At 49.7% G+C, this 19,492-nt stretch overlaps 1 protein-coding gene across 11 annotated transcripts in view; it reads right to left on the bottom strand.

Annotated features, from left to right (window-relative positions):
- The window catches only part of SYNE3 (spectrin repeat containing nuclear envelope family member 3), a 97,772-nt gene that overhangs the window by 74,602 nt on the left and 3,678 nt on the right, over positions 1–19,492 (bottom strand). For 2 of the 11 annotated variants that reach the window (XR_014071855.1, XM_081552004.1), the window contains exon 1: positions 6,135–6,931. The exons of 6 other annotated variants lie outside the window; for them this stretch is intronic. The gene's annotated coding sequence lies outside the window, so the exon portion shown is untranslated. Of the gene's footprint in view, positions 1–5,831; positions 6,932–8,773; positions 8,835–19,492 lie in introns of those variants that run through there. 3 more of the 11 variants (XR_014071856.1, XM_081552005.1, XM_081552003.1) reach the window with 2 other exon arrangements.

Raw genomic sequence — 19,492 nt, 5'->3', positions numbered from 1 at the left:
AATTGGGTGGGTGAGGGCATGGGCAAACTGGGGATTGTATAGGTTTTTGGGAGGAGGTAATAAAGATATTCTAAAGATGATTGTGTTGATGTTTCAACAGATTTGTGAATATACTAAGAGGCATCAAATTGTGCACTTCAAATGTACCCATTTAAATTGTATATTTTGAATTATATATCAATAAAACGATTTCTTTTCTAAAAGAAACAATCATGACTTCCCTTGTGGTCAAGAGGTTAAGAGTCTGCCTGCTACAGAAAACAACAAAATTCTGTTAAGCAATTATCCTTCAATAAAAAAATAAATTTAAAAAAATGGTGAAATCCATTAAAAAAAAAAAAAGAATCCACCTGCCAGTGCAGGGAACACAGGTTCAGTCCCTGATTCCAGAAGATTCCACATGCTGAGGAGTAGTTAAGCCCGTATGCCACAACTAGGAAAAGACTATGCTGCAATGAAGACCCAACCCAGCCAAAAATAACGAAGTAAATTTAAAATAAATAAAGCTAACCTTAAAAAAAAATAAAAAAGACAGAAACGTAATGTTTTAAAAAAGAAAAAAGGACGCTGTGTCAGAGAGGCAGGTGGGGAGAGCCTGAACAGCTCAGGATTCAAGGGGCTGCACCAACTTCACTGTGGGCACTAGGGAGCTGGTGAGGGTCTGTGAGCAAGGGAAGGGCAGGCTCTGGTCAGTGACAGACTCACAAGCAATGGGGGGCAGCCTCTGACCAATTATTTGGACACACCGTTGCACTGAAAAGGCTCCTAGCAACCTGGCACCTTGGCTCACCTGCTAGGAAATACCCTATAAAGCACCGTTTACCCCCAGGCATTGTTTTTATTAGGAACCTGCTCTTTGACAAAGAAACCTGAGTTCAGGTCCAAGGATCTTTTCCTGCTAAGAGCTACTGCAAGTGCGAACATCTGATGAACAGTGGGGGACCGCCTGCTCCCCCCTGTCCCCACCCCGGGACATCTGTGACCCTACGATCGCCCTGGGTGTCAAAGTCCTCACGAGGCTTGACCTTTGGATGCCAAAGGAGGCCCCTGTGCGTTGAGGAAGATGTCACCCAGAGCTCCCATGTATAAGGCTACCTGCTGGGTGCCAGGCGCTGGGCAGAGGCGGTGCGTCAATTACCCACCAACCCCCAAGGAAGGGGCGACAGTGCGACCTCACAGATGGGGAAACTGAGGCTCAGAGGGGCCGGCTCTCCGGCTCAGGCCAGACAGCTACTGAGGTGGGAGCAAGCCCAGGCCTATGGGGCCCTGGCGGCTGTGCCATGCTGCTAAGTGACCCGCAAAAGGAGGAAGTGAGTCAGGAAGGCAAAAGAAGTGGGGGTTCCTCTTTGAGTCAGAACAGGATGGCCCATCCCACACTCGGCTGGTGCGGAGGCGGGGGTTGGGGGTGAACCCCAGTGGGTCAGGCCGACGAGGCGCCGAGCCCAGGCCGGGCCCTCTGAGGACGCCTGAGATGGAGCACAAGCCAAGAGCTACGCCTGGCTTGGGGGAGCTTCGATGGACCTGGTGATGCCAGGCCTCTCAGTGTTGGCTCGAAACAATCAGATCAGACAGGGACACCAACCAGGCTGCGGGGGCCTGGGCTGGGCTTCCAAGAACTGGCAGCCGAGAAAAACCCAGCTCACTCTGGTTTATCCCCTCTGTTTCTTCCACTCCGTGGGTGATGATGAAGGTTATGCCCTCAAAGGACCCGAGTGGGCAGGCAGAGGGAGGCGACCATCTCATCTCACCCAGATCCACACCCAGCCGACTCCTCTTTGCTCCAGAGCTCGGGAGATGTTCAATTCATTTAACGACAAATCTGGTTTCAACACCTGCTCTACACCAGACGCTGTGGTCGGCACTGATGATCAAAGCGGTGAATAGAACCGAGCAGATCCTGTACCCTTGGGTAACCTGACAGCTCAGGCTGAATGCTGGGCACAGCATTCAGAATGTTCTCAACACACGTGGTCTCCCTCCCGCCCCCACCTCCCCTCCAATCTCTACAACACAGCATTTCTCCGCCTGCGACCCTCTGAAATCCACCGGCTCATTTCCCAAATGTCCTGTGAGCAGCACTCACTAAATTCACTTTTCAAAATGTCTCTGTGGGCCAGAGGTTTTAACCTGCCTCTCCCAACAACCCCGGGTTTCCCCAATGGCTCAGCGGTAGAGACTCCACCTGCAATGCAGGAGATGCGGGAGACACGGGTTTGATTCCCAGCTCAGGAAGATCCCCTGGAGGAGGAAACGTCAACCCACTCCAGAATTCTTGCTGGGAAAATCCCGTGGACAGAGGAGCCTGCCAGGCTACAGTCCGTGGGGTTGCAAAGGGTCGGACACAACTGAGTGACTAAGCATGCATCCCCAGCAACAGGTGGGACCCCTGAGCTGGGCTATGTAGGCTCCGTGGGCCCCTAAAATTTCACACAGCATTCTGTTTTTATGTTTGTTCTCCTGGCAAGATCTAAAGGTCCCATCAGCTTCCCAAAGGTCCCTGACTAGGGCTACACCCAGCCCCTGGTGTTAATTATTAACATTTCTCCTTGTAAATGACCCAGAATATTTCCTGGGGAGGATGTCACAAACTTTCCTTAACCATTGCCGTTTTGCTGGACAGTTATGTCCCATTCTGGTTGTTTCTCTCAGTTCAACTAGAACATTTGCCAATTTATCACCAATTTAACGTTCGAGCAAGATCAGTACTCCTTTGGCCACAAAGGAGAGCCTCATCTATTCTTGTATTATCCCTTCCAAACGGCATTTTTCTGACCAGAAGACATCATTTTTTTCTTCAGCGTCAGCAGCTGGCCTTCTTTTGGGGGCCATTTTCCACTAAGAAACAAAGTTTGTGGTCACGTGGCTGTAGCCGCCTGACATGTAATAAGGAAGACCAGGGACTAAGTGATGTGGGGTAGTCCGGCTGGGCTGGGGTGGGCTGGGCCGGGCAGGGTGGGGCGCACTCCTGGTGAGTCACTGGGCTGGACATCCCCCTCCACCCCCACAGAGTCACAGTCACAAAGGCCTGCCTCTCCCAGGACTCTTCCTAACAGCTGCTAGGAGCATAGACTCAGTCAACCGGCCAAGCAGATTCAGACCCAACTCTGCTGCTGAAAAATGAGGTGGATTTGGCTCTTCTGACTTCACTTTCCCATCTGTGAAATGGGAGTAATAACAGTATGAACTTCTTATCATTGATCTGATTGAGTTATATTGATAAGCAGTTCTGGTAAGCAGTAGGCATTATTTAAAGTATTTTAGATAAATACAAATCTGCAAATTGAGGGGGAAAAAGGTGTCATTTCACTGTCCAGCAAAAAGAAAACGGTTAAGGGAATTTGGTGACATCCATCCCATGGAATTTTTCTGGGCCATTTACACTGAGAAACGTGATATGAATACTATGGAATACTGCTGTGTCTGAAGAGAAAAAAGATCACGCTGCAACTATTTACAGTGGCCAAGACATGGAGGCAACCTAGATGTCCATCAACAGATGAATGGATAAAGAAGATGTCGCATACATGTATGTACAGACACGCAGGAATACTACTCAGCCATAAAAAACAATGAAATAATTGTTGGCTAAACATGGATGGACCTAGAGATTATCACACTAAGGCAGACAACAACAAATGCCAGGTGATATCACTTATATGTGGATTCTAAAATATGACACAAACGAACTTACTTACAAAACAGAAATAGATGCACAGACCTAAAAAAACAAACTTATAGTAATCAAAGGGGAAACAGAGGTGAGGGATAAACTAGGAGTCCGGCATTAGCAGATACAAACTACTATATATAAAATAGATAAATAACAAGGTCTTACTGTATGGCACAGAGAACTATAATCAGTATCTTGTAATAAACTATTGATATAATGGCAAAGAATATGAAAATGCATACACACACACACACACACACACACACACACACACACACACAAGGTAGATACATTGGAGAAGGAAATGGCAACCCACTCTAGTATTCTTGCCTAGGAAATACCGTGGACAAAGTCTGAGCCTGGTGGGCGACAGTCCATGGGGTCGCAAAGAGTCAGACACGATTTAGCAATTGAGCACATGTACGTGCATGCATAACTGAATCACCTTGCTGTACAACAGAAACTAACACAACACTGCAAATCAACTATACTCCTATTAAAACTCTTTGCCCTCTGGACCAGGGGTTGCAAACTTTTTCTGGAGTGAGTGAGATAGTAAATATTTTAGGCTTTGAAAAGCCAGATGGTCTCTGTCACAATTATTCAAATTTGCAGCCGGAGTGTGAAAACAGCCCTAGACAGTATGTAAACGATGAGTGGAGTGTGGCAGTGTTCCAATAAAACCTTGTTGACAAAATCATGTAGCATTTGGACAGTGGGCTGCAGTTTGCCACCCTTGCTGTGCAGATTATACAAAAACTGTGCCAAAAAAAGATAAAGATTGAAAGGAACATGGAAAAAAAAGTAAGAAGTTCTCTTAGAGCACTGGAATCACAGGTACCTTTTTTACATGTCAATTTCTTTAAGGTTGTAGTAGCCATTTTTAAGAAAATTAAAAAACTTTAAAGCTGCGTACAAGCTATCAGTAAGAAAAAACTAAGAGATTTCACAGTTCCATTAGACTTTTAAAAATAAGTTAAAATGAGGAAGGCCAGCTTTCACATTATGCTGCACACAAAAGGTGGTCTGCGAAATGCATCCAGTATGGGACTGAATCTAGCTTCTCCGTCTACTAGCGGTGTGACCCCAGGCAAGTTTACCATCCTCTCTGTTCCTCAGTTTCCTTGCTTGTAAAGTGAGGGTACCAAAGGCACCAACAAGCACGCAAAGGCCTGGCACTGAGCCTGGGGCACAGTAGACACTCCGTATAAAGCACCACCTCTCAGATCCACAGGACTCACAGACCAGATTGTGCTGACCATGGTCTCTATCATCCCCAGGGATGAGGTATACTTTACTTCCCAACTAAGGAAAGCCCCTCCTATGGTTTTCAGGTTTGGTTTACAAAAGGATACAGAGCAACTCAAACTCCACTTTCATTTAATAAATTGTACCCCACAGGACTTCCCCTGGCAGTTCAGCGGTTAAGACTGCCTTCCAAGGCAGAAGGTGTGGGTTTAATCTCTGGTCAGGGAGCTGAGATCCCAGATGACTTGTGGCCAAAAAACCAAAACATAAAACAGAAGCAATGTTGTAACAAACTTAACAGAGACTTTAAAAATGGTCCACATCAAAAAAAAAAAAAAAATCTTTTAAAACAAAATTTTTTTAAGTAAATAGCACCCCAGTTGTGAGAAGAACAGTCTAAGGGAGGCAGTTGGTATTAGTTAATTAGTGTTAGTTGCTCAGTTATGTCCAACTCTGCGACTCCATGGACTATAGCCCACCAGGCTCCTCTGTCCGTGGAATTCTCCAGGCAAGAATACTGGAGTGGGTTGCCATGCCCTCCTCCAGGGGCTCTTCCCAACCAGGGGCTCCAACCCAGGTCTTCTGCATTGCAGGCAGATTCTTTACCATCTAAGCCACCAGGAAACTGGGTTTGTTCCAAATGGGAGTTTTCAGAGCAAGTGAGTTCTCAGAGCCACACTGGCTGAACCCAGGGGAGACCCACGGCCCTGTAGGGGCTCAGGCACCAGCATGCTTCTTTCTGGCCAGCCTTGAGGGGGTGGAAGGCCCGCAGTCCTCTCTTTTTGGCATCTAAGGTTCAGAGTCACAGGCCTTTCTAAGTTAATCCCTCCAGGACTCCACAGCCCACATCTAAGAATCCACGATGCGTCCTGGGAAAGTCGTGGTCCTTCTCCATCCACCTCTGCAGCCTCACCTCCCACCTCCTCTTTCTGGGCCAGAGCTCCCTGGGGCTCCTTGTACACCCCATGTGGCTTCTCCCCTCAGTGCTCCTCTCTGCCTGCTGGCATTCACTCATCAGCTCCACATCACTACCTCCAGGAAGCCCTCCAGGATTTTTTCAGAGGTTAACAGGCTGAGAACTAACACTGTTGAGCATCTACCAGGTATCAGTCCCCATGTCAGGTGTTTGCACACAGCTCATGGAGGTCTCCCAACTCCTGTTAAGTAAGAATGACGGTCTTCTTTACATAAAGAAATCAAGGTCCAAAGTGCTTACATCACCTCCCCAAGGTCACACAGAAGGCAATCTTGCAGCCTCGTTCTCCCCAACAGTCCTTCAGCAGAGCCCAGGAGTTTAAAACTGTCTCCCTTCTGCCAGAGCTGCAAGGTGGTGTCCACTGAAGAGTCCAGAAGAGACCATCCTCTGCACCACGAACCCCTGCCTCGTGTCTGGATGCGTCAGAGCACCCCGAGACCTTCCTCCAGGAGCCTTCGCCTCCCTGGAGTCCAAGGTCAATCGTTAGCAGGCTGTGCAGATTATAATTAGCACAGGCTGGTTCCTGCCAGAGCTTCAGACGCCAGGTTCACGATGTGTTTCTGTGAAGCCAAGGGCACCAGCCTTAGGGACTCACTTGTTCCTCGCTCTGGGGGGGTGGGGTTGGGGGGCACCATGAGGGGGTCACCTGCGGGGGTTAGCCGCGTCCTTGTAGAGGCAGAGGTGCCCCCTTGGACCTCAGCACCAGGAACTACCAGCACCCAGGGAGAAGCCATGGGGAGCTCTGGGAGGCAGCGTGTCTCCCAGGGAAGGGGTGCTTGGCCCTCCTGGACTCCACCCCTCCCTCCCGAACGGGCCTGTGTCTGGGGCTGAGTTCCCCGTCAGTCCGAGCAGACAATACCCTACTGTTGGGTGCAGTGCCAAACTTATCTCCCTCCTTATCCCCCTGAGGCCGGGGACTTAATCCCTCTCCCTGGAGGAAGCTGGGCTCTCTGACAATCTCTTAGTCACTCACCCAGCGGGGGAGAGGGGCGGTCAGCACGTGAGCCTGGCTCTTTGCACTCCCACCGAGAGGGCCCAGGGCAGACACACGGGGCTTCCCACACCAGGCACAAAAACACCACGTGGCCTTCTAAACTGCATTTCCTTCCTCTTGCACAATGCTGGCTTTGGTGGATTTTTTTCCTTTTTTTCTTTTTGCCGTTTATTTATTTCTTTGGTTGCATCGGGTCTTAGTAGCGGCAGTCAGTATCTTCATTTCATCATGTGGGATTTTTTGTTGCCATGCATGGACTCTCTAGCTGTGGCTCTCGGGCTTAGCTGCTCCACGGCAAGTGGTGCCTTGCTTCCCCAACCAGGAATCAAACCCCCATCCTCTGTGTTGCTAGGTGGATTCTTAACCATTGGACCAACAGGGAAGTTCCCTTTAGTGGATCTTCCTGCAGGGACTGATAGCCTACCAGCTCTGCATGAAAGGCAAATGCCACCCTCCTGAGTTAACCACACTCAAAAGTAGGGTTGCCACCACCCAGGGGAAGGTGTGTCCTTTCTGCGTCCACGGGAGGCAAGCCACACGCGCTGGGCCTGAACCACTTTCCCTCCACGGACCTGCAGCCTCCAGCCCACCTGCAGCTGGCCAGGGCTGGGTGATGCCGTTTCTCATTTGCATCTTCTTCAGAGCAGGTGACCTCCTGATGGGATCTGTTTACTTATTGCTTGCTGGTTGAAGGTTGATGATTCTAGAACCTTCTAGAATGTAAGTTTCCATCAGAGCAAAGATGTATCCACTTGTGTCCACTCTCCCATCCCTCTGTTTAGGATAGCGTCTGACGTGCGGTAGGCCCTCAGCAAGGAGGTGGTGAGTGAATGAATGAATCTCTGCTGTGTGTATTCAGCATCTTTCATTTGTTCAAGAAATCTTTACAGGTGCCAAGTGGTGCAGCAGAGAAAACACAAAGCTAGGACCTTCCTCTGGGGAGCTCACCACGTGCTGGGGGGAAAGATGCACGAACAGAGAAATTAGGGGGTTAAGGTTCTGCTCAGAGGGGACACAGCGTGGTAAGACTGCCGAGGCTGGGAAGGGCATGCAAGTCAGGGAACAGCATGTGCAAAGTAGTAAAGCATGAAGTGGCTTCCAAGTAATTTTTTTTTTTTTTTTTGGCTGTGCTAAGTCTTTGTTGCTACGAGTAGGCCTTTTCTAGCTGTGGCAAGCAGGGGCTACGCTCTTGCGATGCAGGGGCTTCTCACTGTGGTGGCCTCTCTTGTTGCGGCTCCAGGGTGTGCAGGCTTCAGTAGCTGTGGCACGCAGGCTCAGCAGGGGCTGCTCCCAGGCTCTAGATAGAGCACAGGCTCAGTAGTCGGGGCCCACAGTCTTAGTGACCCCTCGGATGTAGGATCGAACCTGTGTCCCTGCCTTGGCGAGCAGGTTCTTAACCCATGGGACCACCAGGGAAGTCTGCATCTGAGTGCTTTGTCCCCAGAGTGGAGGAAATGAAGGCAGAGACCCTCAGCTCTCATTCCTTCGTCCCTACAGCATTCACTAACTGCTCTGTGCGCGGGGACAGGCAGGGACAGGCAGGGACTGCCAGAGGACGGGGTGGTTCCTGCCTTCACGTGCTCACAGACCTGGGGACAGCCACATCCTTCATCTTTTGTGCACAGGGGCTCACTGTCCATCATGACCCAGGCTGCCCAGAGCTGCAGTCAGGATGGCAGGACTCTGAATAACTAGAGGGACTCACCCGTCCTGGTTTGCCCAGGGCTTCCCTGGCTTTAGCCCCTAAAATCCTGGATCCCCAGAGACCCCTCAATCTTGGGCAAACTGGGAACAGCTGGTCACACTTCCACCTTTGGGTCCCCTCCCGACACCCTTCCCCCCACACTCCCGATACCCTCCCCCTCCCAACCTCTCAGCCACTCACAGGTGGGTCTGGGTTTCCAGCAGCCTGTGTCAAGGGCAGCTTTTCTCCAGGAAACCAAGAGGGAACAGAGGGCACAGTGACGGGCGAGTCCAGTACCTCTGTGCCCTCCCTTCTCTGATCAGCCCACCTCCCCCAGGGGCTGCAGGCTCTCAGATTCCGTCACTGTTTCCTTTGAGCTTTATCTCCAGAAGCCTCCCCAATCCAAGGTCAGGCTTCCTCCCTAGCCTTCCTTTCTGCACTCAAAGACCCATTGTAGGCGCCCAACACACGTGCTGAGCTCAAGCAACAGGCAGCTAATGTTGCCTTTTCCATCATCATTTTACAGAAGAGAAAACCAAGGCATAAAACTGGTCAGGAACCCACCTCTGGTATCTACTTCCCAAGACCCTGATGACTCCATTCTTCATCCAGCCTTCTAGAACCTTCCCCACTAGCCCTACAGAGACACACACCACAGATGTTCTCTCCCAAGGGGACTCAGAAAAACTTAAAAAGTCTGGCACGGATGCCTGTTTTCAGGTTGGGGCTTCTAAACCAGAGCTCCATGCAAACAAAGCAACAAAATTCCCCCTAAGTTATTCACAGAGCCCCTCAGCCTGGTGCCTCCCCAAGCTGCCGGAGGGCCATGAGGTCCCCCAAGTGAGGCTGGTCTCCCCAAGAATCTGAGGCACAGCGCGGAGGAGTTATTAGAGTCCAACTCTAAAGGAAAAGATGATTAAATAAACCACCTCCAATAAGACCCTAAAGAAACTAGATTTATTCTCTGCTCTGGTCCCCTGCAAGGGCGTCGAATAGAAAAAGCTGGATCTTTCAAGACACCGTCTTCTACTCTACCATTTACTATTAGCCCGCATCCTTGGATGAGCTCTGTAACCTCTCTGGGCTAAGCCACCTGCCCAAAGATTCCAAAGCCAGCCCAGGAGTTGTCCCATCAGTTTCCTCCCCTCTTCATGCTAGTCCTAATATTGCTGACAAACGAACTAAGTAACTAACCCTTGGCCTCCTCCTCCATAAAGTACCAAATAAAATCTACTCTGCAGGGTTGCTGATAAAGGAATAAAGCGTCCCCGGCCACCTGTACTCTTGAACTCCAGGGAAGTGAGAGGAAATAACTAAAGCTAATCTTTCTGAAGGGTGTGCTCTGTGCCAGGAGTGAGCTAAGTCTTGTAACACTTATTTCCTTGATGTGGTCATTCTCACTACTGTTGCCTCTCTACAGATGAAACTACTGAGGCTCAGAGAGGCTAAAGCTTTTGAGCTTTTTTAAAAGGCTTCAGCCTTGAGATACTGAAACACCAAGTGGAAGAAGTTAATTACATGATGACCAGACTGTAACCATGACAGAAATGGATCTATCTTCCACAATTCCCAGTACTAACCTCAAGAAAATGGGAACAAACTGGGACTTCCCTAGTGGTCCAGTGGTTAGGACTCCACACTTTCACTGCCAATGATGTGGGTTCAATCTCTACTTGGGAAACTAAGTTCCCACAAGCCGTGCAGCATGCAAAAAAAAAAAAAAAGATGAAGAAAGAAAAGGGAAAGTGACCCTGGAACTGAAAATTAACTGTACTTATATCAGTCAAGATAATGCTGATCAGACCATCGCATGACCACTATCAAGATGATTGTCAAAGCTGACTGTACTGTTCTGCATGTAGCCCCCCACCTCATGTGCACCTCTGAAACTCCCCTTTAGAAGTTTCTGCCCCTGGTCGACAAAGGGAAGTTAGTTCTTTGGGACATGAATCCACCTTCTCCCCAGGATTGTCGGCTTCCTCTAAAAAGCATCTTTCCTTTTATACAATACTTGTCTCTCAGTACTGGATTCTTCAGGGATGAGAGCTGAACCTGAGTTCAGCAACAAGATCATGGTAAGTTTGCACTCACCAGGTTTGTGTAGCAAGGTCTCCAGGAAAACAGCCCTGGTGGAGTGCTAGACCTGGGTTCAATTCCTGGGTTGGGAAGTTCCCCTGGAGAAGGAAAGGGCAACCCACTCCAGTATTCTTGCCTGGAGAATCCCATGGACAGAGGAGCCTGGCAGGCTACAGTTCATGGGATTGCAAGAGTCAGACACGACTGAGCACTATCTTGTTCGGAGTGCTGGACAGCGAGTTCCCCAGGTTTCCTCTAGGACTGAGGGAGGTAGTGATGGACACGTGCATTGCAACAGAGCACTAGGTGGACTGTCAGGGGGGGACGGGGGGGGCACTGAGTAAAGTAAGACAGTGGGATAGTCACCCTCCAGTCCACTCCCTGGTATGAAAAGTCAAAGGTCATCTGTCCATCTTTTTAGGCAGCTATGGTGAGCGCTCCTTGGACCCATCAGGATGTCAGGCCTTGAGGGGCCCTTGGAAGTCATTTAGGTCCATGTTTTCACACACTTTGGCCATTTGGGCATCACATCCATGATTTGGGCCACATCTGGGGATGCCTGCACTATTATTTTTCTCATTCATTTGTAAAACATTTAACCCATTGAAACTTAAAATTATTTTAAGAGGGGACCTTTTCAGTTCAGTTCAGTTCAGTCGCTCAGTCGTGTCCGACTCTCTGCGACCCCATGAATTGCAGCACGCCAGGCCTCTCTGTCCATCACCAACTCCCGGAGTTTACCCATACCCATGTTCATCGAGTCGGTGATGCCATCCAAACATCTCATCCTCTGTCGTCCCCTTCTCCTCCCGCCCCCAATCCTACCCAGCATTAGGGTCTTTTCCAATGAGTCAACCCTTCGCATGAGGTGGCCGAAGTATTGGAGCTTCAGCTTCAACATCAGACCTTCCAATGAACACCCAGGATTGATCTCTTTTAGGATGGATTGATTGGATCTCCTTGCAGTCCAAGAAACTCTCAAGAGTCTTCTCCAACACCACAGTTCAAAAGCATCAATTCTTCGGCGCTCAGCTTTCTTCACCGTCCAACTCTCACATCCATACATGACCACTGGAAAAACCATAGCCTTGACTAGACGGACTTTTGTTGGCAAAGTAATGTCTCTGCTTTTAAACATGCTATCTAGGTTGGCCATAACCTTCCTTCCAAGTAGTAAGCGTCTTTTAATTTCATGGCTGCAATCACCATCAGCAGTGATTCTGGAGCCCAAAAAAGTAAAGTCTGGGGACCTTTTATTTTTACCTTAAATAGAAAGCCAGGGTGAGGATCAATTGCCATGTATAGAACATCAAAAGGAATAAATGTAATGAATATAAACACTGTTTATATAACTCTATCTGGTGGTCAGGGCATGGAGAGAGATGGACAGGTGTCAGAGAGGTGTCAGACCAGACCAGCTCCACGCCGAGATGGTCTCCATACAAAATCCAGTGCTTCCCAACCATTCCGGTGCAACAGTACCACATGGGAAGCTTTTACAAAATACAGATAAGCAACCCCAAGTCCAGAGAGTCACCCATTAGCCTAAGGTGGCATCCAGGTGATTATAAGAACATTGGATAATCAGAAAGATTAAAAGAAAAAGTCAAAAGGAAGATGGGAAAGGGAATTATGTCACCTGTGCTCTGAACTTGCACCACAGGCATCCCATCAGTTACAGGTAGCCCCTGCCTCCTGCATCCAAACTCAGAGCTCTGACCTAGTTTGAGCCCCTGTGCTGTATTGAGAAGGACCCCGAGGTCAGGGTGGGAGTAGGACAAATGGACCTGGAATGGTGACATTGACTTTTTTCCCATAGCTAATTCTGTGAAAGAACAAGATTGCATTGGCTGTTAGGAATGGCTGGGACCTTGGGAGGGAAAATGAAAGACTGAGGAATGCAGCCTGCACCCTGTACACCCCAAGAGTCCTCCGAAGTGGACAGCCTTGGCTGGGTCCACTCCAGCCGCTCACGCACCCATGGATGGGCTTCGGCTAAGAACACCTGAGCCTGGGTTGACTCACCAGCAGCTGCGCCAGATCCAATGAGCCCTAGTGCCAGCACCAAGGCAGGTAGAACTGCTGAGCTCACTTCCAAGTGACCCACACAGTCACCAAAGTCCCCTCCCAGCGAGGGAGCACCTCAGGGGAACAGGGAGTGCTCAGAGAGGCTGGAGAAGGAAATGCCGGGAACTGGGACTAAGCACCAGCGCGGAGCTGGGAATGCCTCATCCAGCTGTGACCATGTCGGGCCCTCACAGCAGCTCTGTAGGGAGGGTATGGCCAGCCCCCTTGGACCATTGAATTAGCCAGGCCCATGGGGCTTATGTGACTTGCCAAGACTACACTGCAAGTGGCAGGATCAGGGTGCCAGCCCAGGTCTGTCTCATTCCACCATTCCAGGCTGTGGGCCCCATACCTCAGGACAAGGAGCAGAGGGAAAATCAGGCAAAGTAGGTCTAAACTCTCCTTTGCATAGGAAGGCAGGTGACACCTTGCTCTGTGGGCTAAACCATTGATTAAGGATCCTTTTGCAGCTCATGACACAGGATCACACATACCAAGTGCAATTAGGAGTGTAGCATGCGTGCCCCCACTTTACAGAGAAGGGAGTGTTAGTCGCCCAGTCGTGTCTTGACTCTTGGCAACCCCATGGATGGTAGCCCACCAGGCTCCTCTGTCCATGGGACTCTCCAGACAAGAATACTGGAGTGGGTAGCCATTCCCTTTTCCAGGAGATCTTCTCAACCCAGGGATCGAACCCACGTCTCCTGAATTGGCAGGCAGATTCTTTACCATCTGAGCCAGGGAAGCTCAACCGAGAAGGGAACTGAGGCCCAAAAGGACAAAATTAAAGGGTTCACTATGGGCCCCCTCCCAGCTCCCCGAGCTTTGCACTCTCTGAGCCGTGGTCCCAGGAATCGGGCAGTCTAGGGCACCCACCTCCCCAGCCAGACTCCTCCCGCCCAGGCCAAGGACGTGTTCATCTCAGTCAGGAGAACTGAAGGGACACAGCTGCCCAAGGAGAGCGGCTTCCAGGCCAAAGGGCCCGGATCTCAGCCGCAAACATGTGCCTCTACGACTCTTGAAGCAAAGTCAGCTCCAGCCAGGAGCTGCTTCCAACAGCGGACAAGTAGAGGAACTTCTGGGGACTCCCCTTCCCCTCCTCAAGGGAGCATGTCGCCAAGCAAAGACATGGCCTTCAGGTGGTTTTATCCAGAAGGTAGTGGAGATGAGACACCACAAAATGGACTTCTTCAAAATTCCATGTCCTAAAATTACTTCTGAGCAAAGTTGAGTTTGAAATCAACAAACAGATAAATAGGCAAGTTACGCAAACCAGGCTCAATGGTTGCCTGGTTCTGAGGAAAGGAATTTAACCCGGCAACCCCAAACTGGCTCACGTCCAACCTACAACAACCGCTGGCTTGTGGTCACCAAGTTCTCGACAGCTCTCGGGTCCAGGCTGGAAAAGGGTGTGGGCAGGGCAGGGCATGGTGCTCCAAGGCACGCCCCACCTCTGGGGAACCCGTGGCATTCCTGGACCCTTATGATGCTGGCCACTCAGGCTGGGTTTCCTTTGAGGAATGGTCTGGCAATGTGAAAGCCTTTGGGAACTGCAGAGAAAGAACTAGAAGCCTGGTAAGGAGGCCTGAGCTCTGGGTCTGACTCATCGCGTCCTGCCCAGTGCGCACTCCCAGCCCGGAAAGGCCAGTGTAGGCTGATGCCTGAGCCCTGGGATCAGATAATCTGAGTTCAGTTCCTAACTCCACTGTTAGCTAGCTGAGGACAGGTGAGTCAACCTCATTGTAAACGGTACGATCGGAGCACATGCCATGGACCTGTTGAGAAGACAGAGAAAATGCAGAGTCTTCGGGAAGGGCTGCGTGCGTGGTGAGTCGCTTCAGTCCTGTCTGACTCTTTGCAGCCCTGTGGACTGTAGCCCTCCAGGCTCCTGTGTCCATGGGAGTCTCCAGGCAAGAATACTGGAGTGGGTTGCCATGCCTTTCTCCAGCAGATCTTCCTGACCCAGGGATTGAACCTGCATCTCTTATGTCTCCTGCACTGGCAGACAGGTTCTTTACCACTAGTGCCACCTGGCAAGCCCTTGGTAAGAGCTAAACAGATACTAACTGACATGATGCCCAGGCGAGGCAGCTTATAGGGCACCTTGTCCCCTCCATCAGCTTAGACCTTCATTCATTCATTGATCCATTCACCCAGCCATTCCGTAAAGGTGTGTTGAGCTGCTACTATGAACAGACTGCTCTCAGGACAGAAAAAAACTCACCCTCCAGGAGTTTTCAGTTAGATGAGATAGAAGACAATAACTGAGATAACTTCAGGTGGTGATAAGTGCTAGAGGGACAGTGAAACAGGGAGACAGGGCAGAGTGGTGCGGGGGCTGGGGGCTGGGGACTGGGGACTGGGTAGGCTTACTGGGTGGGCAGGACAGTCTCCTGGAGGGTGTGGCTGTGAGGTGAGATTTCCATGAAAAGAAGGAGCAGCCTCCCTGAAAGGTCTGGGGGAGGCACTCTTTAGGCAGAGGGAGGAGCAGAAAGGAAGACCCAGCGGGCAATGCTAGGCGTGCTGAGCAGAGACAATGAACAGCAGGTCTGTGTCCCAGAGAAACCAAGGGATGTGCCCAGAGTCCCAAGGCCAGTCCCCAGAGAGGCCAGGCAAGTGGACTGTTCTCCAAGGAGATGGCAGGAAGAGAAGAGGGGGACGACAAGGGGATGAGATGGTTGGATGGCATCACCGACTCAAGGGACGTGAGTTTGAGCAAGCTCCGGGAGTTGGTGACGGACAAGGAAGCCTGGCGAGCTGCAGTCCATGGGATCACCAAGAGTTGGACACGACTTGGCAACTGAACAACAACAACAATCAAGGAGACAGTGCCCTAAGGAGGGCCGCAAAGGGAGCCGGCTTGTGACACCTTCTCTCCTCAGCCTCAGGTCACGTCTCCAGAACCCACCTTTCTCTTCTGTGTCCTGGGAATTACTCTGATGTGCCCTGCTCATTTCATTCAGGGGTGCTGTGAGCATCAGCTCCCCTCAAGTTTGTAAGATCTTATTTTATGGTGTAAAGCCTTTTCATTAAGTAATAATATGTGCTCTCTCTCTGGCTGGGATGTGAGAATAAATAATCCTGTGACCCTGCCTTCAAGGAGGTCCTAAACTAGTTGGGAATCAGACATGAAAACTGAGAATTATCTATCATGTGTAAAGTGTAATGAGACCATGAAACTAGAACTTGTCTGAATGGTAGAAGATGGCTTTTCGGAGGAGATGAGGTCTAGCCAGGTGTTCGCTGGGGAGGTAACAGCTGGGCAGAGGTAACCGCTGTAGCAAAGGTCTGGAGGTGGGAAAGATGAGGACCTCCTGGGATCTGGAGGTAGCCCAGTTGTAGAAAGCATGAAATGTCAGCCCATAGGCTGGAGGCCTGGAACTTAATCCTTAGGTCAAGGGGCTCATTGGAGGCAGATAAGCAGGGAATCACCTGATTAAGTGACCTGGCTTCTCCTGGTGGGAGAAAGGGGGCAGACTGTAGCTACCAGGCTGAAGGTCCCCAAACACCTACTGTGAGGCTGTGGTTCCTGGATGAGAGGAAACATCCAAACTTTAAGACACCTTGCTCAGTCATGTGTGACTCTTTGTGACCCCAGACTGGAGGGCACCAGGCTCCTCGGTCCATGGGATTTTCTAGGCAAGCATACTGGAGTGGGTGCTGCTTCCTACTCCAGGGTCAAGGCACCTTAGAGACCCTCTAACTCCAACCTCCCATTTTAAAGGTTAAAGAGCAGGAAACAGTGAGTGGCCCAGGTGAAGGTCAGGTGGGTCTGTGAATGGCAGGCTCTTCGCATCATCACAGACAGGCCAGCTCTTTGTAACAACAAGGAAAGAGGCTCCGCCACCCCACCCCCCGCAGTGAGTCAGTCCTGCTGCATTAGTTCAGCAAATGTCACTAGGTCTCACATTAAACTCCTGACTGAAGAGTTCAACCAGAGGCAGGGAACCCCCTCCCACCCCCGCCCACCCCTGCCAATTCCAGGTGGACCTAACCCAGAAGATCAGCCTCCCCATCTTCACCATGCAACCATCCCGAACTGTGTTACAGCAAGCAGACTCTTAGGGAAGGTGGTTGTAGGGGGAAGGGTATGGGTCCAGGGGCCAGAAGACACCATCTCATGTCCCAGATGGGCCCTGAGGCATGTAAGACGCTTGGGCCAGTCACTTCTGGAGACTCGGTGGCAACTCAGTTTTCCCAAAGGTAAAACCATGGGCTCCTGTGAGATTCTCTCTCAGATTGTGGCTGGTTCTGGCATTTTTTTATCCTCCAATGCAGCTGTTGCTGCTAAATATTTCTTGAACATTGCACACTCAAGCTCTCCCGGCTCGTGCACTAAGGGTGTGGTTCCTAGTCTCTAGGCTACCTTCCTTGTGTCAAGTTCTTTCATCGGGTCCTCACATAAGCCCTGCCCTACAGGGAGGTATCACCAGCCCCATCGGCCAGCTCCAACTGGCCCGGGACACAGAGCAGGGCTGGGATCTGGCCCCAGGTCCCCACTGCCCAGGTGAGCAAATGCGTCCAGGCACAAGGGCTCCCTCCAGGGAAAACCAACCCCTGAAGCCTCAATCCTGGGATGCCCACCTTTTGAGTCCGTTTGGTCAGGACAGACACCTCTGCATACAGAAGAATATCTTTGATTTGGGCAAAGGGAAGGTGGCCAGGAATCACCAGGTCCCAAGATGGGATGGTTTCCCCCATTCTCAGCACACCCCTGCCCTGTCACAAAGAGAGCAAGTTTGGCTGAAAAGCGGGGAGCCTGGTGGTTAGAGCCTTCAGCATCCAGAGCCTCCTTGGATCTGAGTCCACCAGGCCGGGCCATGGGGGGGTCTGGCTTCTGAGGAGTGAAAGACGTGCTCATATACAGCACATTTTTTAAAAAGTCTCTTGATAGTCTCATTTGCTCTCCCTTGGGGTGAAACTCTTGCCCCATTACATACCTGCGATGTGATCTGAGGCCAGACAGTTAGCATCTCTAAACATGTCCCCATCTGAAAAATGGGAATCACCACATCCATGGCACTAAATTGCTTTGGTAACTTATAAATATACCAAGCACGCCCTGCAAAGAGCAAGAGGAATAAGAGGAGCCCTAAGAGGGCTTCCAGGAGGAAAGGCTCTGCTTGTATATTTCTTTTGATGATGTTCTGTCCACGTAAGCCCTGGAAGTGCTGTGGTCATTGCATGTTGTAGCTCTCTTGCGACTTTTTAAAATTAAAACGATTGCATCAATTTAATCTCAGATATACCACTCCTGGTTTCCCTGCCTGGAGGAGGAGGCAGTGGCCCTTGCCGGGGTAGCAGCACAGGTGTGGTGGGTGGTGTCCTCGTAAGAGTCATACAGGTGTGGCAGCAAACTGTCTTCTCTAACTATGTGCCTCGCATTCCCTCGGCCGTGAGGCCAGCAGATGGGTCCAGGGCACCTGAGGTTCCACCAGGCTAAACAAGTCAGGATTCTCTGACTCAGAAGCACAATTCGTGAGGCCAGGGCTGTAAAAATTCCTGTTGATCATCTGAGATGTACAGCATTAAGGTCATTGTCTTGTTATGACTTCTGAAGAGAGGGAGGTTAATGCTCCTCAATGAAAAATCATGTGTCTGCTATACAACAGGATTTGTGTTGGTTTTATTTATTTTTTTAAATCCAGCCAGAATAACATTTGAATTTGGAAAGAGTGATTTTCTAAGAGAGCTTTGTGAAAATGCTCCATACTATCTTCTAATTTTATTTGTATGTAAGATTTGATGTACAATTTGATATATGAAAGTGAAAAGTCGCTTAGTTGTGTCTGACTCTTTGCGACCCCATGGACTATACAATCCATGAAATTCTCCAGGCCAGAATACTGGAGTGGGTTGCCACTCCCTTCTCCAGCGGATCTTCCCAACTCAGGGATCACACCCAGGTCTCCCACATTGAGGGCGGATTCTTTACCAGTTGAGCCACCAGGGAAGCCCAAGAATAATGGAGTGGGTACCCTATCCCTTCTCCAGGGGATCTTCCCAACTCAGAGATCAAACGCAGGTCTCCTGCATCGCAGGCAGATTCTTTACCAGCTGAGCAACCAGGGAAGCCCTTGTATATGTATATAATGTATATATATTATATACATACATATTGTACACATTGTATATGTATATAATGTATATATATTATATACATATATATTGTACACATTGTATATGTATATAATATATATTATATACATTGTATAAGTATATAATGTATTTCTTATTTGTAAATGATGAAGCATAAATTTTTAAAAATTTATTTATGGCCACACAGCATGCAGGACCTTAGTCCCCAACCAGGGATCAAACCCATATCCCCTGCAGTGGAAGCACGGAGCCTTAACTTCTGGACACCTCCAGAGAAGTCCCAAAAAATATTTTTTAAAAAAGGCCCACAAGTCCATAGGAACAGGGAATCCCACTGAGAAGGGAGCTGACTGATCCTGTACCCTCTCCTCCTACCAAAGATTGTTTGCATTATCATTCCCTTGCCTTCTTTTTTTAACCTGTTTAAATTTGTGAAACACTATCTTTGTAGAGAGGTGTGCATGAAATACACCTGTACTCACAAGCAATTAAAAGTGAATTCCCTAGTAACTACGCCCTCCCACCATGACCCTCTCAATCCCAATCTCCTCTCCCTCAACCCAAGGTGATACTTGACTTTTATTCAAGGTAATCACTTTCTTGCTTCTTTGCCATCATTTCACATCTCATGTATATATATCACTAAACAACTCGTGTTAGCGTGCTTGTGTTTTGACC

The sequence above is a fragment of the Giraffa tippelskirchi genome, chromosome 12, assembly GCF_054371585.1.
Source record: "Giraffa tippelskirchi isolate mGirTip1 chromosome 12, T2T-mGirTip1v1.2.pri, whole genome shotgun sequence".
In the NCBI taxonomy this organism is placed as follows: Eukaryota; Metazoa; Chordata; class Mammalia; order Artiodactyla; family Giraffidae; genus Giraffa; species Giraffa tippelskirchi.
This window is presented reverse-complemented; position numbering and strand designations above follow the sequence as displayed.